Genomic DNA, 25,299 nt, shown 5'->3' with positions numbered 1-25,299 from the left:
ATTCAGTCAACTATCCTACGTGCCGGATATGCCTTACAGATTTCACATATCATTGATTTCTGTAGACATGCTGGGACTCCCTTTTTTTTTCTATCTTTTCTATCAAGTTCAGGGTTGCAGCAGCTATTTATGTAGAGCTGGATATCACATGATTTTATTCTCATTCTTTTCTCTTCATTTCAAAGTTACAGCAGCTGTTTTGCTGGATGTGCAATAAAATATTTTGGCTTGGGTTCTTGCAGTATATACCATCTATTTGGATGTTTGTTAATCTATTGCAACTCTCTTTCTTTTGTTCCCTTCGCTGGGTATTCTTTTTCTACTTTGGGGGCCCATGTAGTTTCAGTTTGTAATTTGTTACATTATTAATATTTTCTTTCAATATAGCTCATGCCCCTTTGTTCCTACCAATAAAAATATTGGGTGGATGTCTGGTCAGGACACCACCTCCAAAGACTTTTTCGACACAGCACGATGCAGCAAGAAGAAAAAAAAATAAAATAAAAAATAATCAAAATACGTGGATCAGCCACAAAAGAGCTCGTCTCCACGGGGCATGCAAATTTCACTATGAACAAAAAATTTTACAAGAGGAGATCTCACCCTTAACCCTCGTACACCCAATTTCTCTCTCACAGAAAGTTTTCCTCACAAAAGCTCTCTTTTTCTTGGAAGACACTCCTGAATCCCTAAAGCGACCGCTGTTTGCTGTCCAGGAGCCTCCCTGCTCCTTCTCCTCTCAACGTCTCAGGCTCTTTCTCTTCCCGAAATTTTTCTCTTCATAGGATTTTTCGTGCCCATGCGAGACCATGGGTCGCCGTCCACAGATCTTCACAATAGAAAACCACCATGGGTCGCCGTCCAGGCTTTTCTCACGTGAAAAGTCAAGCCCAAAGACCATGGGTTACTGTTCCCGTGAGAAACCAAGCCACCATAACACCCCTTTCACTGTTCTTGGCCTTTTAAAGGCTTAAATCCCTAATTAGATCCATATTAGGACTCCTAAACCAAGCCATAAAACCCCAGATCAAGCCCCGAACCGTCGGATCATCACCGGGAGTCATCCAGGCCATTTGATCGCACGTCAGTCCACGAAACAGTGCCTTGGACCGCACGAAATGCATGGGAAATGCCCATGCAGTCCATGCGGTCCGCCATGAACCTCCCGATCCACGATGGACTAGGATCTAGGCTCCCAGTGTGGCACGCTGGGCTGGGCCAACCTGCATGTGGGCCTGGGCCGCGCCCGAGCAGGCGCGCCTGGGCCTGGGCCACGCGGTCCGAGCTTGGCCCGACCCACTCGCCTGTGTGCCTGGGCCTGGGCTGAGCCCGCCCGCTGGGCCACGCCCTGCGTGCACCGAGCCTGCGCATTGGCTGCACCTGGGCCGTGCACCATCGGCTTGCCATCGGCCGCCGACAGTCCACCGCCGCTTCGGATTTCATGCCGACTTCAAAAGGTTGTATCTCCTCCGTCCGAGCTTTATTTGAGGTGACCTTGATCTCGCTGGGCTCCATTTTTTATCACGAACTTCGCTATAGGCTCAATTTGGAACGAATCTTAAGGCATCAAGTTCTAACAATCTCCATCTCGATTCGATATTCGATCTCCTCCTAACTCCGAGAGCTTCTGGACCTCCTTGCCCCCATGCCTTGGGGCAATCGCCTGCTGATCGTGGATAGGCAAACATGGGAGTCGAGCTAGGCTGCTCGATCCCATCTCCATCTTTTGTTGTGCTCCTCCCGACCTGAGACCTACTCGAGATATCATTCTGCGGCAATAGAAATCTCACCTTGCGACGTTGCCTTTCTTCCTCCTGAATCTCTTGTCTCATGCCCAATCCACCTCCACCTGGAGCTCCATCTGGCTCCTGAAGCTCCACCTCACACTAGGCTCCCTGCCAGGTGATAATGTCCTCTACTCTTCTTTTCCTCCAGTATAATCCTATCGCTGCGTAGGACCTTCAAGATTTCTCCACCAGCTACCGTCCTGTAGCCTCTCGAATTCAGTCTGTTAGATGAGATAAGATTCCACCTGAAATTGGGTATGTATCGGACCTCCTTCAATCTCCTCACTGCACCATCATATGTCCTCCAGCTGACCGTCCTGATGCCTCTGATCGCACAGCTCGATCCATCCGATAGGTAAACAATGCCCCACTGTTCTTCAGGGAGTCAAACTGCTCCTCTTTGCAACATACATGATGGGTGCATGCAGAATCTAATATCCACTGCTGCGAAGAAGTAGATACCTCATCAGATATCTCTAGGACATCTCCATCTGAATTGCTGCCGACCGCTGCTACAGCAGCCACCGTCCAATTTTTGAGTTTAGGGCAATCTCTGGCTAGATGCCCCAACTCCTCACACCGATAACACCTGATTTTGCTCAAGTCCCTCCTGGACTTGGATCGCCCTCATCGCGATCTCCTGTCGCTCTGTCTACCGCCTTCTGCTCCTCTAGAAGCCATCAAAATTGAGCTACCGTCACCTGAGCTTGAAGTCGGGTTTTCTCTGTTGAGAACATCATTCTGGAGTATCGTCGTGGTGACCTCGTCCAACTTGATAGTGCTCTTCTCCACTAGAAGAGCAGTCACCAAGGACTCGTACGAAGGAGGAAGCGATGCTAGCAAAACCAGCACCCTGGTCTTCTCCTCAACATTCTCGCCAACACTGAAGAGGTCAGTGAGGATCTTCTGGAAGTGGCTTAGATGCTCCTACACGCTCCGTCCCTCAGCTATCCGTAGCTGGTAAAACTGCCTCCAGCGAAAAAGAGTATTGGTGAGAGACTTCACCATGTATAACTCCTCGAGCTTCAACCACAGCACCATCGAAAAAGTCTCGTTAAGCACATGGATCACCACTTCATCTGCTAGGTACATGCGGATGGTACTCACCGCCTGCATCTATTGTCACGCCCCGAACCCAACACCCGGATCGGATACATGATAGTCGCACACTCCTTAGAGCAAGCCCTAAAGAATATGCAAGGCCAAATTAAATCATTATAATCTCATCAACCATAATATTTAATTTCAATAATAATTCATAAAACCTTGCATAATTACAATTTAAATTTCTTCAATTTCTGATCAAATACTATGACACTCTATTTATTCTTCTGCTCACCCGTAAATCCAGATCATAGCCAATCATAAGTATCCTGTAACTCTGAGAAGAAAAAGAAAGATGAAGGAGGGTGAGCTTTACAGTCCAGTAAGAATTCCCATATCACACTGATATAGTAATATAGTCTGAAAATAAGAATAAGCAGTAAGATATAAAATCTCATGTTCAATGTCCAGAATAATGTAAATATTCATAAATTTTCTGTCTTGTCAAAATAGATGCATCATCATATATTAACAGGTGAAACACTTTTGTTCAACAATTGTTTCATGTCTTATCTTTCATTTCTCCTTTCATAATCACATGATTTTTTAACATTTTCTTTCTGGCTCTGGACTATCTGAGTCTATACCTCAATCATCATCCGAATCGAATCCACTTAAAAAGTCTTTCAAGACTGTCCCAGGATGAGCTCCTGGCCGGCTGTCCCACATACCAAAGCCCGTGAGAGGCTGTCCCAGGATAAGCTCCTGACGGGCTGTCCCAGGCATGAGCTCCTGGCCGGCTGATCCACCTGTAAGCCAGTGGGGGCTGTCCCAGGCATAAGCTCCTGACGGGCTGTTCTATATGACAAGGCTAGTCCATACCATATATCTCTTTCTTTTCATTTAATCATTATGTATTGATTTTATCAAATCAATTCCGACTTGCATTATGATCAATTCAGATATGTCATATCCATATAATCATGCCATCAATCTCTGATACATATATATTGACATAACATACTCATGCTCAAAATCAAATAACAGTATCTCAGGTATAATAAATTCATCGATCCCAAATCCGACGATACAAAACCAACGATGCAAGACCAACAGTAAAATAGCATATATATAATAGTGATCATGTACAGGGATTCTTACCTTTATCGGTGACTGATCCAAGCACAGAAATCAATGTTCTTCTTTGATTTATGAATTTCTTTAACAAAATATTTCACTCGATATCATATGCAGACAATCATATCTCTTCGTAACCCTGATCAAATATAAAAATCATATATGGAGAAAATTATCGATAATCGATCCTAATAACACAAATCGAGAATCTCTCTTAGGATTAACCAAAATTAGGACTTATCTAAGTATCAGGATCCTCCACTGATCCATAAGACTTCTAGAGAAAAAATCCATGAAGAGAAAGAAAATTTTAGAGAGAGAAAGTAGAGAGAGAAATTTTTGTATTCTTTCGATGAGGCAATCATGGTTAAGATCATCGGAGGTCCTATCAGGGTGACTCAATATGAATCAAGTGTTACAAATTTCGAATAGGATCGGACTGGGATCAGATCTACCGCACAAATTTTGGAGCAATTTCAAATCATCATATTTTTATTTCAAATTTATCCTAGGGTTCATGATGCAATCAGAGAGGAAGAAAAGATCTTAGAGAGATAAAATCCATAAAGAGAGAGAAAAGTCTAGAGAGAAAATCTAGAGAGAGAAAATATAGAGAGAGAAGGTAGAGAGAGGAGAGAGAAAAGAGAGAGAAAGGAGAGAGAGGAAAATTCTCTCTCTTCTTCTTCTTCTTCTTTTATTTTATTTTATTTTATTTTTATTTTTTTTCTCTTTCTCTTTTTCTTTTTTTTTTTCTTTTTCTTTTTCCTTTTTCTTTTCTTTTCTTTTCTTCTTCTTCTTCCTTCTCCTTTTCTTTTCTTCCCACAGCCTCCCTTGGCTGAAACAGGGAAGACCGTGAGGTCCCCCCTCGGTGGCTCGGGCTTCGATGGCTTGGCCGGAGATCCGACAACGGCCGGCGATGGGGTTCGACCGGCGGCTCTCTTTTTTTTTTTTTGAAAAACAGGGAACCGTCCCTATTCTTTTTATTTTCCGATCATTGGCCCGTCACCGGCGGCCAAGACTTTCAGGGAAGGAAGAGTGAGAGACGAGGGTCTGGTCTCGGGGATGGAATGCCGCAACCAGCGGTGCCGGTGGCCAAAAAAGAGAGGAAGATGGCCCGACTGAACAGAGCAAAAATAGGGGTCATCTTGTTCATGGATTTTCCGACGATCCTGACGGCCGGCGAGGAGTCTAAAACCATGGGAAGAAAGAGAAGAGGGAGAGGAAGAAAGATTGAACCCTTACCTGAACTCCGGTGGCCTCTTCGACCTTCAATTTTTGATGAACACGAGAAGAGGCTGTCGCGGCTTCTACGGAGAAAAGGAGAGGAATCGGGCTCGAAGATCACCGATGGAGGGTCTTGAGAGAGGGAGAGGCTTATTTATAGGGGTCCCTAGGGCTCGGGTGATCCTAGGACTCCCCTTCCATCCGGGATTCATCGGAGAAGAAGACTCCCATCGGGAGTCTTCTTCCGGTTCTGTTTCTCTTCTTTCTTTTTTTTTTTGTATGGGTTTTGGGTTTTGGCTTGATTCTGGGCCGGGTTGTTACATTCTCTCCCCCTTCAAATAATTTCGTCCTCGAAATTAAGTTATGTCGTTCGAGATATCTATTTCAAAATATACATTCTTCATGTCATTCTTAAGTTTACGATAATGTCTTATATATTATTTATTTCTCATGATCTTGTTATAACAAAAATTATTTGAAATCTCAAACTCATTCCTTCTTATTGATTTCTCAACTTTTTGAAGAACTGTAACATTTTGGACTTGTATTAATATATCACCATTATTTATCTAATACATTTCACTCGAAATTCATAATTATCTCAGACTACCCTTGATAGAAAAATAAATAAAAGTCAAACATCGGACACTCTTCACAATCATCGATTTCTTTCTTCTCTTGACCTTCCAACAAATTTTATATGTAGACTCTTATCTTAAGATAACCTCAATCTTCTATATCAGTCCAAGTAACAATATTAAATTAGAAAAAATATTAGATCTATGTCAAGACATTCTAAGTTGAACTAATATCAGAACTATCTAGTTGTTAATAAACTTGAGATATCTAGAATTTCTTGATATTATCTACAATGAAGCAACCTACTGACAAAAATTATCTGGCTATGATCAGATTAGATTAAAATTTATAGCATCCTTTCATTATTAATAAAATCTTTCCTTATTTGCAACTAATATATTTTATCATAATATCTTTTGATTTAAAAGATTAATATTTTTAATCAATTCAGACCATCACGCTTTTGCTGCGCACTCTGATCTCAACTTACCAAATTATATAAGTCTATCAAAGATAAAATATCCTTATATGTTAGATCAATCCAGAATAGATCTAACCTTCAAATTTCATATAACACTTAGGGCAAAATTTTAAGTTTCTTTATCTTTACTACCTTCGGGTATAGCATATTAAATCTTGATCCACTTTCTATGTTTGAAATTATTGTATAAGTTTCATCACTCTTCAAGAATCCAACATATCTAGAATCAATTAGAGTTAACCTTAGATTTACCTTACAATTATTTAGATAATTCCTAAATCAATCTTTCTTTTTTTTAAAAGAATTAATTCTAACTTGACAAACTAGAAGAATTCAAGCCAACATCCTTAAGTAGAGTCAACTTGATTATTTCTTATAGAGCTCTCTTCATCACAACCCTTAATATTAATCAATAAATCCATACAAAATTTTGTCCCTTGTATAAGTCATTCAAAATTTAACACTAGCAAGATGTGTTAGTTCAATTTAAAAAAAAAAAAATTCAAACTTTGACTTGAATAATTAATACACTTCACCATCTTCAACAATCACAAGAAAAAAATTAAAAAAAATCTAATTCAAAGATAGTAATACGAAGTATTAAAGATTTCATCATAACATGTATATCATACTCTGATAAAATAAATTTTCTTCTTTAATTTAACAACAATATCAAAAGACTTTTGATCTACTTAAAAAAAATAAACTATTGACTTGAAATTCAATGCAACTCGAAAGATCAAAGAATTATATTCAGAATATGATATTTTGAGTAACCAAAAATTTCACCAAAATGTGTATCTCATAATTTCATAATAAAATTTAAGTATATTTTTCATCTAAGATTAAGTTTCATATATGACCTCTTATAGGTTCAGTGTTCAAAAATATTTCTCTCTTATATGATGTAATTTCTTCTTAGACCATACCCTAATTAACTTTCTTTGATAAGTCCAAAATTTATAATATTCAGACAATTATCATTGAAAATAAAAAAAAATTATGATCTTCAATCATATAAGTTTTACATTCCAAAATCCTCTAGTATACTCAACATAACTTATCAATACCTCCCACTTTATTCCAAGGTCAACTCTTTTCATACTTAGGTCAACCTTACTAATTGAAATCTAAGATATAACTCATCAATTCTATTATAGATATCATATGCCACTTATACATAAATTTTATCTTAATATCTATTGATTCGAAATCTAAATATTGAATCTTCTCTTTTATATCTATTATGTTCCTCATGATCATAACCTAAGTTTAAATATCACTAAAGTCATAATTTCAAATAATTATAATCTTAAGCTTAAATACCACTTAAATTATTTTTTTTTTTAATGATCATAACCTGAACTATAATATCATTCTATTACATCCTTAATGATCATAACCTTAAACTCTGATATTATCTATCATACTCTATCGATTATAATCTCAAAATTTTGATATCACTTAAATGACAATCCCTAGTGACCTTAAATCTGGGCTCTAGTACTGTTCTGTCATATCCTAATCACTTGTATCATTGGCTCCAAATAAACATAACCTAAGCTCTAAGCTCAGATGCCACTCTATCACATCCTACTGATCTTACATAAGGTTTTAATATCTTTTTATAATCTCTAGTGATCTTAAATCTATGCTCTGATACCATTCTGTCATGCCCCGAACCCAACACCCGGGTCGGATACGTGATGGCCGCACACTCCTTAGAGCAAGTCCTAAAGAATATGTAAGGCCAAATTAAATCATTATAATCTCATCAACCATAATATTTAATTTCAATAATAATTCATAAAACCTTGCATAATTACAATTTAAATTTTTTCAATTTCTGATCAGATACTATGACACTCTATTTATCCCTCTGCTCACCCGTAAATCCAGATCATAGCTAATCATAAGCATCCTGTAACTCTGAGAAGAAAAAGAAAGATGAAGGGGTGTGAGCTTTACAGCCCAGTAAGAATTCCCATATCACACTGATATAGTAATATAGTCTGAAAATAAGGATAAGCAGTAAGATATAAAATCTCATGTTCAATGTCCAGAATAATGCAAACATTCATAAATTTTCTGTCTTGTCAAAATAGATGCATCATCATATATTAACAGATGAAACACTTTTGTTCAACAATTGTTTCATGTCTTATCTTTCATTTCTCATTTCATAGTCACATGATTTTTTAACATTTTCTTTCTGGCTCTGGACTATCTGAGTCTATACCTCAATTATCATCCGGATCGAATCCACTTAAAAAGTCTTTCAAGACTGTCCTAGGATGAGCTCCTGACCGGCTGTCCTACGTACCAAAGCCCGTGAGAGGCTGTCCCAGGCATAAGCTCCAGGCAGGCTATCCCAGGCATGAGCTCCTGGCCGGCTGATCCACCTGTAAGCCAGTGGGGGCTGTCCCAGGCATAAGCTCCTGGCGGGCTGTTCCATATGACAAGGCTAGTCCATACCATATATCTCTTTCTTTTCATTTAATCATTATGTATTGATTTCATCAAATCAATTCCGACTTACATTATGATCAATTTAGATATGTCATATCCATATAATCATGCCATCAATCTCTGATACATATATATTGACATAACATACTCATGCTCAAAATCAAATAACAGTATCTCAGGTATAATAAATTCATCGATCTCAAATCCGACGATACAAAACCAACGATACAAGACCAACAGTAAAATAGCATATATATAATAGTGATCATGTACATGGTTTCTTACCTTTACCGGTGACTGATCCAAGCACAGAAATCAATGTTCTTCTTTGATTTATAAATTTTTTTAACAAAATATTCCACTCGATATCATATGCAGACAATCATATCTCTTCGTAACCCTGATCAAATATAAAAATCATATATGAAGAAAATTACCGATAATCGATCCTAATAACACAAATCGAGGATCTCTCTTAGGATTAACCAAAATTAAGACTTATCTAAGTATCAGGATCCTCCACTGATCCATAAGACTTCTAGAGAGAGAAAATCCATGAAGAAAGAGAAAATTCTAGAGAGAGAAAGTAGAGAGAGAAATTTTTGTATTCTTTCGATGAGGCAATCATGGTCAAGATCATCAGAGGTCCTATCAGGGTGACTCAATATGAATCAAGTATTACAAATTTCGAATAAGATTGGACTGGGATCAGATCTACCACATGAATTTCGGAGCAATCTCAAATCATCATATTTTTATTTCAAATTTATCCTAGGGTTCATGATGCAATCAGAGAGGAAGAAAAGATCCTAGAGAGACAAAATCCGTAAAGAGAGAGAAAAGTCTAGAAGAGAAAATGTAGAGAGAGAAGGTAGAGAGAGGAGAGAGAAAAGAGAGAGAAAGGAGAGAGAGAAAAATTCTCTCTCTTCTTCTTCTTCTTTTATTTTATTTTATTTTTATTTTTCTCTTTCTCTTTTTCTTTTTTTTTTCTTTTTCTTTTTCCTTTTTCTTTTCTTTTCTTTTCTTCTTCTTCTTCCTTCTTCTTTTCTTTTCTTCCCGCGGCCTCCCTTGGCTGAAACAGAGAAGACCGTGAGGTCCCCCCCTCGGTGGCTTGGGCTCCAGCGGCTTGGCCAGAGATCCAACAATGGCCGGCGATGGGGTTCGGCCGGCGGCTCTCTTTTTTTTTTTTTGAAAAACAGGGAACCGTCCCTATTGTTTTTATTTTTCGGTCATTGGCCGATCACCGGCGGCCAAGACTTTCAGGGAAGAAAGAGTGAGAGACGAGGGTCCGGTCTCGGGGATGGAATGCCGCAATCGGCGGCGCCGGTGGCCGAAAAAGAGAGGAAGATGGCCCGACTGAACAGAGCAAAAACAGGGGTCATCTTGTTCATGGATTTTTCGACGATTCTGACAGCCGGCGAGGAGTCTAAAATCATGGAAAGAAAGAGAAGAGGGAGAGGAAGAAAGATTGAACCCTTACCTGAACTCTGGTGGCCTCTTCGACCTTCAATTTTCGATGAACACGAGAAGAGGCTGCCGCGGCTTCTACGGAGAAAAGGAGAGGAATCGGGCTCGAAGATCACCGGTGGAGGGTCTTGAGAGAGGGAGAGGCTTATTTATAGGGGTCCCTAGGGCTCGGGTGATCCTAGGACTCCCCTTCCATCTGGGATTCATCGGAGAAGAAGACTCCCATCGGGAGTCTTCTTCCGGTTCTGTTTCTCTTTTTTTTTTTTTTTGTATGGGTTTTGGGTTTTGGCTTGATTCTGGGCCGGGATGTTACATCTATAGCCGTTTCCAATCCTGCACCTCCATAGTGGTTGGCTTCTTCTAGCACAAGAGAACATCGATCAACCCTTGTTGGATGAGCATGTCCTTCACCCTTGCCTACCACAAGGAGAAATTACTCTTACCATCAAATTTGTTGATCTTCATCTTGATTGTTCCTGTCTTCTCCATCTTCGATCTTGCTCACCACCACTGCAATCTACATCTTTGTACCGCCTCACTCTGATATCACTTGTTGGGTGGATGTCTGGCCAGGACACTATCTCTCAAGATCTTTTTGGTACCACGCGATGCAGCAGGAAGAAAGAAGAAATAAAATAAAAAATAATCAAAATACGTGGATCAGCCACAAAAGAGCTTGCCTCTATGGGGCATGCAAACTTCACTATGAAAAAAAAAATTACAAGAGGAGATCTCACACTCAACCCTTGTACACCCAATTTCTCTCTCACAGAAAATTTTTTTCACAAAAGCTCTCTCTCTTGGAAGATCCCCCTGAATTCCTGTAGCGATCGCTGTTCGCTGTTCAAGAGCCTCCTTGATCTCCCTCTCAGTGTCACAGGCTCTCTCTCTTCACGAAATTTTCCTCTTCATGGGATTTTTCGTGCCCATGCGAGACCACGGGTCGCCGTCCACAGGTCTTCACAACAGAAAACCACCACGGGTCGCCGTCCAGGCTTTTCTCCCGTGAAAAGCCAAGCCCAAAGACCACGGGTTACTGTTCCCATGAGAAACCAAGCCACCATAACACCCCTTTCACTGTTCATGGCCTTTTAAAGGCTTAAACCCCTAATTAGATCCGTATTAGGACTCCTAAACCAAGCCATAAAATCCCAGATCAAGCTCCGGACCGTCAGATCGTCATCGGGAGTCATCCAGGCCGTTTGATCGCACGTCGGTCTACGAAACAGTACCATGGACCGTACGAAATGCGTGGGAAATGCTCACGTAGTCCACGCAGTCCGCAGTGGACCTCTCGATCTATGATGGACTGGGATCTGGTCTCCCACGTGGTGCGCTGGGCTAGGCCGGCCCGCACGTGGGCCTGGGCCGCACCCACACAGGTGCTCCTGGGCCTGGGCCGGTGCACGTGCCCATGCACCCGGGTCTGGGCCGAGCCCGCCTGCTAGGCCACACCCTGCGCGCACCCAACCCGCATGCTGGCCGCACTTGGGCCGTGCACTGTCGCCGCTCCGCCGGCCCGCCGCTGGCCGTCAGCAGTCCACCACCTTTCCGAGTTTCATGCTGACTTCAAAAGGTCGATCTCCTCCATCCGAGCTCCATTTAATGTGATCTTGATCTCATTGGACTTTATTTTTTATCGCGAACCTCATTGTGGGCTCAATATAGATCGAATCTCGAGATATCAAATTCTAATAAAAAAGTTAGATATATATTTTAAAAGATTGCCAAAAAGATAGTTCTAGTACTGGATGCCAAAAATAAAGTGAGAGAGTAAATGGGCGAAAATAGAGAGAAGCAAGCACTGAACGACACGAGGGAATGGAACGGTGTAAAGGTTGGAGAAGTTGGGAAGGGGCCCAATGTTGGGAGGCATGCCTCACTTTCTTGGGCTGGGGTGGAAGGGAAGACTGATGAGGCAATGATAGATCAAGAGGAAGATGCCAACAAGAGGAGAAACCTCTCGGACAACTGAGGAAGAAGTCTCAGACATGGGCTCAGGTCGCCTAAGGTCATTGACGATAGTGGTGGGGAACCAGCAAGATTTTTAAGGAAGAGATTTTGAAACTCTAGAAAAAATTCTCCAAGGTGGTCCTCTTCTCGGATGAAGAGTATGGTGGTGCATGTGAGTGCTGGACTCTTTTCCTTTTGGATAGGACTGAGTAGGTCGGATTCGATCGAATTGAGAGAAAAATTTTATCTGATCAAATCCAATCAAGTTGAAGAAAATTCAACCCGCTATCGATCATTTATTATATATAAATCGTCTCAAACAAAAGTGAACGATTTGTAGTATATTTGGATGGGTTGTATCGGTTTAGACTTCAATGTTGATCCAATGTTGATTTTAAGTTCAATATTGATCCATTTAAACTTATTTATTTTTTTAAAATAATTTAATGTAACTAAGTTATAAAGTTTGAACTTATTTTTGAATCTGTACAAAATAAAAATAAAAAAAAAATATGTACTTATCTGAAAGCTTTTACTTTAAAATTATCTCAAATTGATGTGTTTCTATTAATAATTCAAGATTAATATTTTCATAAATCTAAATGGGTGATGGGATGTTTTTTAGAATGTAGTATTGAAGTCTACATGACACTGTCCCAAAATGAAAGTGAATTTGTGAAATACTACATCGGCTGAATTTAGCTTCATACGGATTAAAAATATAGGAATCGAATTCGACCGTAAATAATTGATTTTTTATAAATTTCAATCCGATTTCATCCAATTTATGTTTTTCAACCGATCGAAACCGATGTTTATTGGGTCGGATTGGATGGGTTCCTTCGGTTCCGTTATTTGCTCAACCCTACTTTCGGATAAATTCTTGTGCCCAGGATTTTCCTTAGATTTCATTATTAAGGAGTTAAAGCTTCGATGGAAAGAAGTATAGGAATTTAAAGTCATCTCTCTCTCTCTGTCTGGAACTATGTTTTCCATTTTCAAAAGAAGAAAGATTGTGATTGGGATCTCTCCCACAGCCCGTTTGGTGGCTGGACAAATACTAGCGGTGGGGAGGTGGTGATTGAATTTCCGATTAGGAACGAACTCTATTAACAGTGTGGTGATATGGATGAGGCTACCAGATCTGCTAGTGAAAATTTGAAATAGGGGAATGCTCCTACATATTACCTCTGCTGCATGTACTCCATTGTTTACAGAACTTGGATGAAGTAGTTCGAGGTGGGTTTGCTAAATTGTGTGTTGGTGGACTTGTTAATGCCGCTGAGGTCAGGAGTGGATATAGTTGCTAAGGGACAAAGATCATGGCCACAATGCCAATATGAGAATATCTCCACTGTTTGCTTCCCCTATGGCAGAATTTGTCACTTGGAGCATTGCTGCCCACGTTCTGCAGGGAAGGAGAATCAAAGCCAGAGTTTGGATGAACAGCTTCATACATGTTCCATGATTGATCGCTGCTAGGGTTCTAGTAGGGAAGGGAAGCTGGAGGAAGAAGACAATGGCTTCTATTATGGGACAAAACCGTCATAAACCAGCCTCAATGAGTGTAATGACCCATAATTCGAATTTGCAGGGGAAGTGGGTTTCATATTGGAGGATCTCAATTCTAGCCATTAGAGGTGGATATGGAAGGGGAGGTGGAACATACTCAGCAAATGGATGTGTCCTGCGATCAAAACCTATCCATGGCTGAAAAGAAAGATAAAAGAAAGTGCTCTCCCCAGTGCACCCAGACCACCAACCCATGACATGGTTCACCCGCTCAACCGGAACCCAAACTTCTCATTGTCGAGAAGCCCAATATTGATAAACCAACGGATGCCATCGTTACTGAACCAGAGATTTCTGGATGTGGCCCAACATTGCAATCTATCAAGGTTCAGTCAAAATCTAGAGTTGGGTTGGATTGAGGCGACAAAGACAAATATATTCCTCTTGCATCGCCTAGCCTTAGTCCTAGCATAGGAGAACCAATTGGTAGTTGACTAACCTTGCAGCCAGTCGGTTCTGGAGGAAGTGATCACCAGCAAGTGGTGAAAGATCTACGCTCAACCTTGGCTCCTTTCTCACCTAATCATAGCGGTGGTAACAAAGATTCTGAGGATCACCATGTTGCCCCGGAAGAAGATGGCTCATCAGCATCTGGCTAGGTAGTCCTTTTCCTCTCTTCTTCTATCTTTAATTTATCATTTGTTGTAGCAAGACGCAAATAAAGAAGTAATCGAAGTAAACAAAGGTCAATGCAAAATATAGGCTTTACGTAGAAAATCTTTTAAATCAAAGAAAAAATCACGGATAGAGAAAGATGGAGATTTTCACTATCTTCAAAGTTGAAGATTATAGAGTATAAGATAAAAATCTTAGAAAAGTACTTATGCCTCAAAGGTAATATATTTCGCCAAAATAGGTGCATCGAGATATAAACAGAATTGAATCCCTGGATTCCCATAAAAGTGCCACATCAGAATGATAATGATCGAAAAGCCCCTATTAATTCTATGGCCAATGATAATCTAAATGCAAAACACATCTATAAATCTCCACCTTGGCTTGCATTTAGCCAAGTTATATAAAATATCACATCTCTCACCAACTCTATCTCAGCCCCCAAGGGCTCTATCTCAACAACTGCAAACTCCAACCAAGTCTAAGTAATGCTTAGACTTACTTGTGGTTATGAGCTTTGTCAACATGTCTGTAGGATTATCATATGTGCTCATTTTCTTTATTAAAACTATTCCCTGACTTACAATTTCTTGAATGAAGTAAAATTTAATATCAATATGTTTAGTCCTCTTATGATACATCTGATTTTTGATCAAATATATAGCACTCTGACGATCAGAATGCAAAATAGAATGTCCAAACTGAATATCCAGATCATCAATAAGACCTTTCAACCATATTTCCTTCTTCACAGCCTCTGTCAATGCCATGTACTCAGCTTCTATTGTAGACAAGACAATAATGGATTGCAAAACTGCTTTCCAACTAACTGTACAACTAAAAAATATGAAGATTTAACCTATCATAGACTTTCTTCGATCTTTATCAGCTACATAGTCAGAATCTACAAAACCAATGATACCACAAAATATATCAATATCCCTGCAGTAAACCAACCCAATATTCACAGTACCTTTGAGATAACGAAGAATCCACTTCACAGCTTGCTAATATCCCTTCCTAGGATTGGCCATAAAACTGCTAACAACACTAATAGCATGTGCAATGTCCGACCTAGTGCAAACCATAGCATGCATTATACTATCTATAGCGCTAGCATAAGAGACTCTAACCATATACTTGTTGCTTCTTGAATTGATTTTGATGATTACAAAGCATTTGAGGGGGTTACTAATGATTTTGGCTTGAAAAAAGATTTATTGTATTTCAGGGGTAAAATCATAATTTTATTAAGTTCTGATTCGGAAGCCTCAAGAGCAAGAGCAGAAGATTTGTAATCTATTGGAGGCAATTTTAATATTTTTGGATGTGTATTTTGAAAAAAAAAATGATATTTATAAATTTGAGTCGACCTCATGAGTCAACTCATGTCAAAAGGGGCTGAACGGTACGTTGAATTTTTTGGCTGGCACACTCTGTGAGTCGACCCCATAAGTCGATCCTTGTGCATAAGTCGATCCTATGAGTCGACCTCTGCTGCTGTGTAGACCAAAATTACAAAACAGTCATTTTCTGTTCTGTACCACAGAAGTCGACCCCTGTGCATGAGTCGACCCTATGAGTCGACTCCTGCGACGAAAAAACTCCATAACGGCTAGTTTTCAGCTTGTTTTGGCTACATTTAATGCCCATTTAATGTGCTCTAATGGCTCTATTTCAGTCTAGATTACTCTCCACCATCATTTGAAGTTATAAAAGGCACTTAAAGGAGGGAATCAATAAGGTTTTGAAAAATGTTCTTCAAGCATTTACTTCAACCCTAAGCAAGAGCCCTCTTAAAGTTAAAGAAGCTTTTATTTCAAGTTCAGCAACCCCTCAAGAGCTCATTCAAGTCTTCAACCACCTTGAGAAAAATCAGAAAAGCTTGCTTCTCTTTGTGTAAAGTGTATTTAAAGCTTTACTCGCTCTTTAAAGGAGTTACATCTGTATTTCTATATGATTAACTGTTATACTCTATTTTTGAGTTGATTTTTTATTTTGGAAGGGTTCCAAAATGTAGAAAGGTTGATCCGAACCTTGAATCAGATTGTATTGGGTTGGTTTATACCTAAAAAATAAGTGTTCTAGTTTGAAATAGCTAGAGTCGGAGGTTTCGACGTTGTATTCGGGTTAAATACGGTTTAGTAGATTTGAATTCTCAAGTAGGAGCTTGGGGAGTGGATGTAGGTGCAAGGTTGGCATCGAACCACTATAAATCTTTTTGTTTGTGTTGTGCTTACTTGCTCTCCTTTTAAATTTTTTTATCTTCTTGCATTCTTGCATCCAACTTCTACACCTTGCATAAATTTCACTCTCCACATTTATCTTGCTCATTGTTAAATAATCCTCATAGTTGTAAGTTGATTTTTAAATTTTTAAAAAAATCCAATTCACCCCCCTCTTAGGTTGCATAGCTGGACAACAAGTGGTATCAGAGCTCGGTGCTCTAGCCCTACTTTGATTTAACCATCAAAGAGCTAAAGATCTATGACAACTCAAGTTGGTGCTTCACTAGCCGAGGGGCAGTCCACCAACCGACCTCTACTTTTTAATGGGTCAAACTATACCTATTGAAAAGCTCAGATAAAAATCTTTATTCAAGCACTTGACTATGATATGTGGAGTATCATAGTAAATGAACTACACACACCTACTAGAATAATTGATGGTGTGGAATCAACCAAACTCGAAAAAGAATGGGATGAGGTTGATAAGAAAATGGCTCAACTAAATGCTAAAGCCATGAATGTTTTGTATAGTGCTCTAGATGCTAATGAATTCAATCATATTTCAACATGCATGTCTGCTAAAGAAATATGGGATAGATTAGAAGTAACTCATGAAGGAACTAATCAAGTGAAGGAATCAAAAATTAACATGCTTGTGCATAAATATGAGCTTTTTAAAATGGAGAATGATGAATCAATAACTGAAATATTTACTCATTTTACTGATATTATTAATGGTCTAAAAAGTCTTGATAAGTCTTATTCTAACAGTGATCTCGTGAGAAAGATTCTTAGGTCTTTACCAAAGACTTGGGAGGCCAAAGTGACCGCAATCCAAGAAGCTAAAGATCTAAATATCCTACCTTTGGAGGAGCTTCTAGGATCGCTGATGACACATGAGCTAAGCATGAAACAACACCAAGAAGAAGATGTCAAAAAGAAAAGGATAATCATCCTCAAATCTACTACTCAACCTGATGAAAAATCCGATGATACGAAAAATGAAGAGTAGGATGAAGAAATGGCCCTCATTACTAGAAGGTTTAAGAAGTTTTTGAAGAAAATAAGACAAGGAATGAGGAAGAGGCCACCTACAAAAGGAGAATATAGTAAAGAGAAGGATAAGGAGCAACCCCTTATTTGTTATGAATACAAAAAATGGGACACTTTAATTCTGAATGCCCACAAATGAAGAAGGATCTCAAGAAGTACAAGAAGAAGGTCATAATGGCTACATGGAGTAGAAGTGATGAGTCAAGCTCTGAAGAAAAAGACTCAAATGAACAAGCCAACTTGTACCTTATGACATATGAAAATGAGGTAAATACTGAAACCTCTATTGACTTTACCTTTGAAGAACTTCATGAAGCGTTTTATGATCTAATTGATGAACTAAAGAAGCTAGGGGTAAAGAACAAAGAATTAAAATCAAAGAATCAATTTTTACTAAAAAAAATAAGAATATTTCAAATGAAAAATCAATCTTATCTCAAGAAAATCTAAACTTAAAAATTGAGATTGCCAAGTTAAAATCAATGGTTGAAAAGTTTACTTTAAGTTCAAATAAGCTTCACATGATACTTGACAATCAAAAGGCTATTTATGATAAAATCGATCTTGGATATAATCCTTTAAAGAAATAAAAATTTTTGAAAAATATCTTTGTAAACTCATCATACAATAAGTTTTCAAATATAACTTACTTTAAATGTGGTAGAGTAGGACACAAATCCTATTCATATTTTTTTAACAAATCTGAAAATTTTAATGTAAAAAAATATGGGTTCCAAAAGAAACCATTATGACTAACCAAAAAGGATCCAAAAAAACTTGGATACCTAAAATCAAAACTTGACTCTTATGTGTAGGTGTGTCTTGCATCCCAAGGAGCAAACCAAAAATGGTATCTTGATAGCGGGTGCTCAAGACACATGACTAGTGATGAATCTCAATTCATCACACTTGATGCTAAAAATGGAGGGATAGTCACCTTTGGAGGCAATGGCAAAGAAAAGATCATCGGTATAGGTAACATTGGTATCACTCCCTCCAAGTATATTGAAAATATTTTATTAGTAGATGGTTTAAAACATAATTTTTTAAGCATCAGTCAATTTTGTGATAAAGGATACAAAGTCATTTTTGAATCTTCAGTTTGCATAGTAACTAGTCCTATTAATGAAGGCATTAAATTTGTTGGGTATAGACATGATAATGTTTATATGGTATATTTGAATGATCTTTCTAAAATAAACATGCAATGCCTAGTAGCCTTGAATGCAAAAATTAATGAGACTAGTTGGTTTTGGCATCGTAGGCTTGTAAATATTAGCATGCATTCACTTTCAAAACTTATTAAAAAGGAATTGGTTATCGGCTTATCCAAATTAAATTTTGAAAAAGATAAAATTTGTGATGCATACCAAATGGGTAAACAAACATGAGTCTCATTCAAATCTAAAAATATTATTTCAACTACTAGGCCATTAGAACTATTACACATGAATTTATTTGGACCCACTAGAACTACTAGTCTAGGTGAAAAATGATATAGTTTTATAATTATTGATGATTTCTCTCATTTTACATGGGTTTTCTTTTTGGCACATAAGGATGAAATTTTTCATATTTTCTCAAAATTTTATCGAAAAGTCACAAATAAAAAAGATTTTTCAATTCAAAATATTTGAAGTGATCATGGAACCGAATTTGAAAATTAAGATTTTAAAAAATTTTATGATGAAAAAGGTATTGACCGTAACTTTTTAGCATCTAGGACACCCCAACAAAATAGGATAGTAGAAAGAAAAAATAAAACTCTTAAAGAAATGATCCGTACAATGCTATGTGAAAGTAACCTTTCAAGATATTTTTGGACGAAAGTAATTAACACGGTATGTTACGTGTTAAACCATGCTTTAATTAGATCAATTTTAAAGAAAACCCCTTATGAGCTTTGGAAAGAAAGAAAACCAAACATTGCATATTTTCATATTTTTGATTGTCAATGTTTTATTTTGAACAATGGTAAAGAAAGACTAAAAAAATTTGATGCTAAATCCGATGAAGCGATTTTTCTTGGTTACTCCTCTTCTAGCAAAGCTTTTAGAGTTTTCAACAAAAGAACTTTAATAGTAGAGGAGTCAATACATATTGTTTTTGATGAAACTAACGATCTTCCTTCAAGAAAGAATGAAGGTATTGATGATGCAGATCTTCTTATAGAAGGAATGAAAGAGATCACTCTAAAAGACTCAACCATTCAAGATAATGAAGAATATGAAAACAAACAGGATGAGAAAGATGAAGAACAAGAGCAACCTCTAGGTACAAATGATCTACCTAAAGAATGGAGGTATGATCACAATCACCCCAAGGAACTAATCATTGGTGATCCTACACATGGTGTAAGAACTCGCTCTTCACTAGAGATACATTCAATCATTTTGCTTTTATTTCTCATCTTGAATCTAAAACCATAGATGAAGCTGAAAAAGATTATAATTAAATAAATACAATGCAAGGAGAACTTAATCAATTTAAAAAAAATAATATATGGATTTTAGTTTCAAGACCTAAAAATTATTCAATAATTGGCACAAAATGGGTATATAAAAATAAATTAGATGAACATAAAACTGTGATAAGAAATAAAGCAAAATTAGTTGCAAAGGGTTATAATCAAGAAGAAAGAATTGATTTTGATGAGACCTTTGCACCTGTTGCTAGATTACAAGCAATTAGACTTCTACTTGCATATGCTTGCTTTATGAATTTTAAGTTATTCTAAATGGATGTCAAAAGTATTTTTTTAAATAGATATATTGCTAAAAAAGTTTATGTAGAACAACCTCCAGGTTTTGAAAATCATGCTTTTTCTAATCATATTTTTAAATTAAACAAAGCATTATATGGTTTGAAACAAGCACCTAGGGCTTGGTATGAAAGGCTAAGCAAATTTCTGCTTAATAATGATTTTTCAAGAGAAAATATAGACACAATCTTTTTCATTAAAAGAAATCAAAATGATATATTAGTTATATAAATATATGTTGATGATATTATTTTTGGATCTACTAATAAAATTCTTTGTCAAGATTTTGCTAAGCTCATGTCAGGAGAGTTCGAGATGAGCATGATGGGAGAACTTATATTCTTCCTTGAACTCCAAATCAAACAAATAAAGAAAAAAATCTCCATCACCCAAAGCAAGTACACAAGAGAACTACTCCAAAGATTTGGAATGGAGAACTCCAAAGTAATTGGTACACCCATGAGCCCATCATGTAAGCTTGACAAGGATGAAGGAGGTAAACATGTAGACTTAAAATTTTATAGAGGTATAATTGATTCTCTATTATATTTAGCTGCTAGTAGACCAGATATTATGTTCAGTATTTGTCTTTGTGCTCGTTTTCAATCAAATCCAAAAGAATCACACTTGAATGCAGTTAAAAGAATCTTTAGATACTTAAATGGTAGACAAACTCTAGGACTATGATATTTTAAGGACTCATTAATTGACTTGATGGGATATTCAAATGTCAACTTTGCTGGATGTAGATTAGATAGAAAAAATACTAGTGAAATTTATCAATTTTTTGGAATTAACTTAATCTCTTAGTTTAGCAAGAAGCGAAACTTGATAGCACTGTCTACGGTCGAGGCCAAATACATTGCAGTCAGAAGTTGTTGTACTCAAATCTTGTGGATTAAGTAATAACTTGAAGACTTTGGCATCAAACTCAATGAAACTCCCATAAGATGTGATAACACCAGTGCTATAAATCTAACTAAAAATCCAATTCAGCATTCTAAATCAAAACATATTGAAATTAGGCATCATTTCATAAGAGAACATGTCCAAAATAAAGATATAATTCTTGATTATGTTTGTACTGAAAAATAATTGGCTGACATCTTTATCAAGGCCTTAAGTGAAGATAGATTTTGTGAAATTAGGAGAGAACTAGGAATTCTTGATCCATCAGCTTAAGTATCTCTCTGATTCTAAATTCTCAATGCCAAAAATTCATTGAACCAAATCTATTGAGCTCAATTCTCATTTTTCTTAAGAGCTCAAAAGCTCAAAACTATCATTTACATGATCAATATTTGGGTAAACATCCTTCTCTCAGAGTTTCAAATTTTTTTGAAATTGTTCCATCATTCTTTTGAATTTTTCTATACCATGAGTCGACCCCCAGAGTCGATCTTAAGATAAACTTGCAATTTTGACAAAATTCTTCAGGCGCTCTCTTCTTATTGAGAATTTTTTCTTGAGCCAACTCAGCCCTTCGTCTTCTTCCTCCCACCGAACCAAAAGCTCTCCATCTCTTCTCCCTCAAATCAAAGATTTCTCTCAGATCTCTCCTCCCACTGTTTTTCACTCTTCAAATTGCCTGGTTAGGAACCAAATTTCTCTCCTCTCTCTTCTTCATTTAGGGCGATTCGAGCTTGCCCTAGACTCTATCCGTCTTCTCCAAATCGGCACATCACCTCTCCAAAATCTTTACCTTTCCACTAGAATCTTTTTCTCTCTCCCTCACATTTAGTCTCCAAAGCTCCGTGCAAGTCCTTCTTATGAAAATGGCTCCCAAAACGAAGCTTTCACAGAGAAAAAAATCTGTTCGCGGGTTGGAAGAGAGTGTGCGTAAAAAGAGATTAGCAGTCGAGCCCTCTCCTGCTTCAATCCCTGCTCCAGGTCTTGCTTTAGCTTCCACTCAGTCCCCATTCAGCCCAAGCAAGGTACCTCTCTCTGATCGAAAAGTGAAACCCAGAAAAAATATTGATTTCAAGTTTTTTGAAAAAGAAGGGTTCACTATTGGATCAAAGATTAAGTATTAAGGATAGAAATTTTACTGCTCTTTAAAGAAAAATACTTATGTCGATCTAGTCAAAAAATTTTACTTAAATTTGAGCTATAGCAATAGAACAGTGAAATCTACAGTAAAAGGTATTGATGCTATTCTTGATCCAGTACATTTGGGACAGATACTGCATTTGCCTTGTGAAGGCTATACCAATATGGAGCTCCCTATTAAAGAAGAAGGAATTAATGTTATCTTAGGGAGAACTTATACTGAAAGTCTAAATAAATTAGAAGCAAAAATTCTTCCTGTTGAGATGAGGCTGTTACATCACTTGGTAACCAAACTGTTTGTCCCTAAGAGTGGTAGACACGACCTTCTATCTAGTAGGGACATTTGCATTATGTACTATGTGATCACCCAAACCCCCCTGAACTTTTCTGCATTGATGTTTGAGGCCATGAGAGAGACCTTGAACAGATCCAAGGCTCACATGCCTTTTGGTATGCACTCACCTTAGTTTTTAGGAGGTTTGAAATCAATTTTGAGGAGGAGGCAGTTACTAGACTATCCCATTCTGACACCATCAACCGTCACACACTGCATCGCATGGGTTTTTCTAAGACTGATGGCGGTTGGACAAAGGATGTTGAGGAGAGAGCGGAGGACAGAGTAGAGGATGAGAGACCATCTTCACCTCTTTGTGATCACAGAGCATCTCCAGATATTCAGTTCATATCTGATCACGTGGCTGGTCCTTCAGAGTCTGTGAGGAGGCATGCTTCAGTTCCACAGTCAGAGAGCAGGGCACATCCTTCAAAGTTCAGACTAGTAGATGATTAGATTGAGATGATGTCCCAGCGTGTTGCCTTCATTCTATCTCAGCAGTTTGCCACTTCAATATTTGCTCAGAGATCGACATCCCAGGATGACTCAGATCAGACTCTGATCCCTCATATTTCTATTATTTTTCAGATGCTTACTGATCAGTCGGTACGCATTGAGCAGCTTGAGGGATGTATTTTGAGATTGACAGGCAGAGTATTAGACTTGCAGGGGCAAGTATTAGCTTTAGCCCATCCCCAGCCGCATGAGGATATCACAGAGGTCTCAGACCTAACTGCAGAGGCGGCTAGACTTCGAAGAGTCTTAGAGAGTGATTTTGACTTCTTGAGGAGAGAGATCAGGGGCTCCAGTGAGAATGCTTCTACTTAGTTCAGTATCCTGATGCAGTCTGTATCGAGAGCCTTGGATCTTTGGGACACCATCAGACTTTTCCTTATTTCACAGTCCGTAGCTTCTCAGACTCTAGGATCCTCCCACCCCTCTACTCATGCTGGTACCTCTACCCGTGGTCGAGGCAGATGCGGTCGAGGTCGTGCTCGTGGACTTGATCCTGCATCTCCTCATCCTATCTCTGATTCTTCAGATTCTGATCCCTCTAGCCGTGACATCTATTAGATCTAGATTAGTTTGTCTCCTATGTCTAGGATCTATCTTATGGATCTTGTATTTGTTGGCTAATTAACTCTTGGATAGTTTCTATCCATGACTTTTGTATTTTGAGTTGACTCATGTGTATTGGGACACCTTTTGTATTCAGTCACTTTTGAATATATATATATATATATATATATATATGTGTGTGTGTGTGTGTGTGTGTGTGTATGTGTGTGTGCACGCGCGCGCGCGTGCTTTGACTTTCAATGAATGTCTATGAATGTGATCAAATTGAATTATTTTAATTATGAGATATGAAAAATAACTCATATTAGTACTGAAAAATACTATGAATTGCAATATCTTCTAGATGAGCAAGTTGATATATCCTTTATGTTTGCTGTGTTGAGGGGGAGTAGAGAAATAAGCAATCAAAGAAGGGGGCTAAAGAAGTAAAATATGGTATCAAAAAGGGGAAGTAAAAAAAATATATCCTTTTTGTCATCTTTATTTTCTTTTCTCTATCCTTAAAATCTCTTAAGATCTTAATTGATGCTATCAAAAAGGGAGAGTAAAAAAAATTTGTCCTTTCAAGATCTCTTAAAAGGAGGAGTAGAGAATCTTAATTGATGCTGTCAAAAAGGAAGAGTGGAGAATCAAAATCAAATTTGAGCAATAAGCAATAAAGAAATGAGCAATAAGCAATAAAGAAATAAGTAATAAGCAAAATTGTTAAGCAAATGTGTCAAAGAATCAAAATCGTCAGCTCCTTTTTTATCTAATTTTCAAAGTAAATGAACTTATAAGCAAATTTCAAATTAATCTTCAAACTGCTTATGATGCATTTTGTTCAAATACTTGGCTATAATATTGAAGTGATGCATCTTCATAAATTTGAAATTCATATTCAATGCTTTATATATGCTTTTGCTCAAGTATTTTGTCATCATCAAAAAGGGAGAGATTGTTGCTCCTTGAATTGATTTTGATGATTACAAAGTATTTGAGGGGGTTACTAATGATTTTGGCTTGAAAAAAGATTTATTGTATTTCAGAGGTAAAATCATAATTTTATCAAGTTCTGATTCGAAAGTCTCAAGAGCAAGAGCAGAAGATTTGTAATCTATTGGAGGTAATTTTAATATTTTTGGATATATATTTTGAAAAAAAATTATGTTTATAAATTTGAGTCGACCCCATGAGTCGACTCATGTCAAAAAGGGCTGAACGGTATGCTGAATTTTTTGGCTAGCACACTCTATGAGTCGACCCCATGAGTCGATTCCTATGCATGAGTCGACCCTTGCACACTTTCTTCCTGAAAATTCATTTACATCCAATAATTTTTTGACCATCATGAGGTTTCACCAACACCCATGCTTCATTCTTTTGAAGAGACTTTATTTCTTCGAACATGACAACATCCCACTATGTAGATTCATCATAAATGATAACCTCACGATAGCTGCTTGGCGTGCTCTTATCCATCAATT

The sequence above is a fragment of the Elaeis guineensis genome, chromosome 6 (assembly GCF_000442705.2).
Source record: "Elaeis guineensis isolate ETL-2024a chromosome 6, EG11, whole genome shotgun sequence".
Classification (NCBI taxonomy): domain Eukaryota; kingdom Viridiplantae; phylum Streptophyta; class Magnoliopsida; order Arecales; family Arecaceae; genus Elaeis; species Elaeis guineensis.
Note: the sequence above shows the minus strand (reverse complement) of the source record.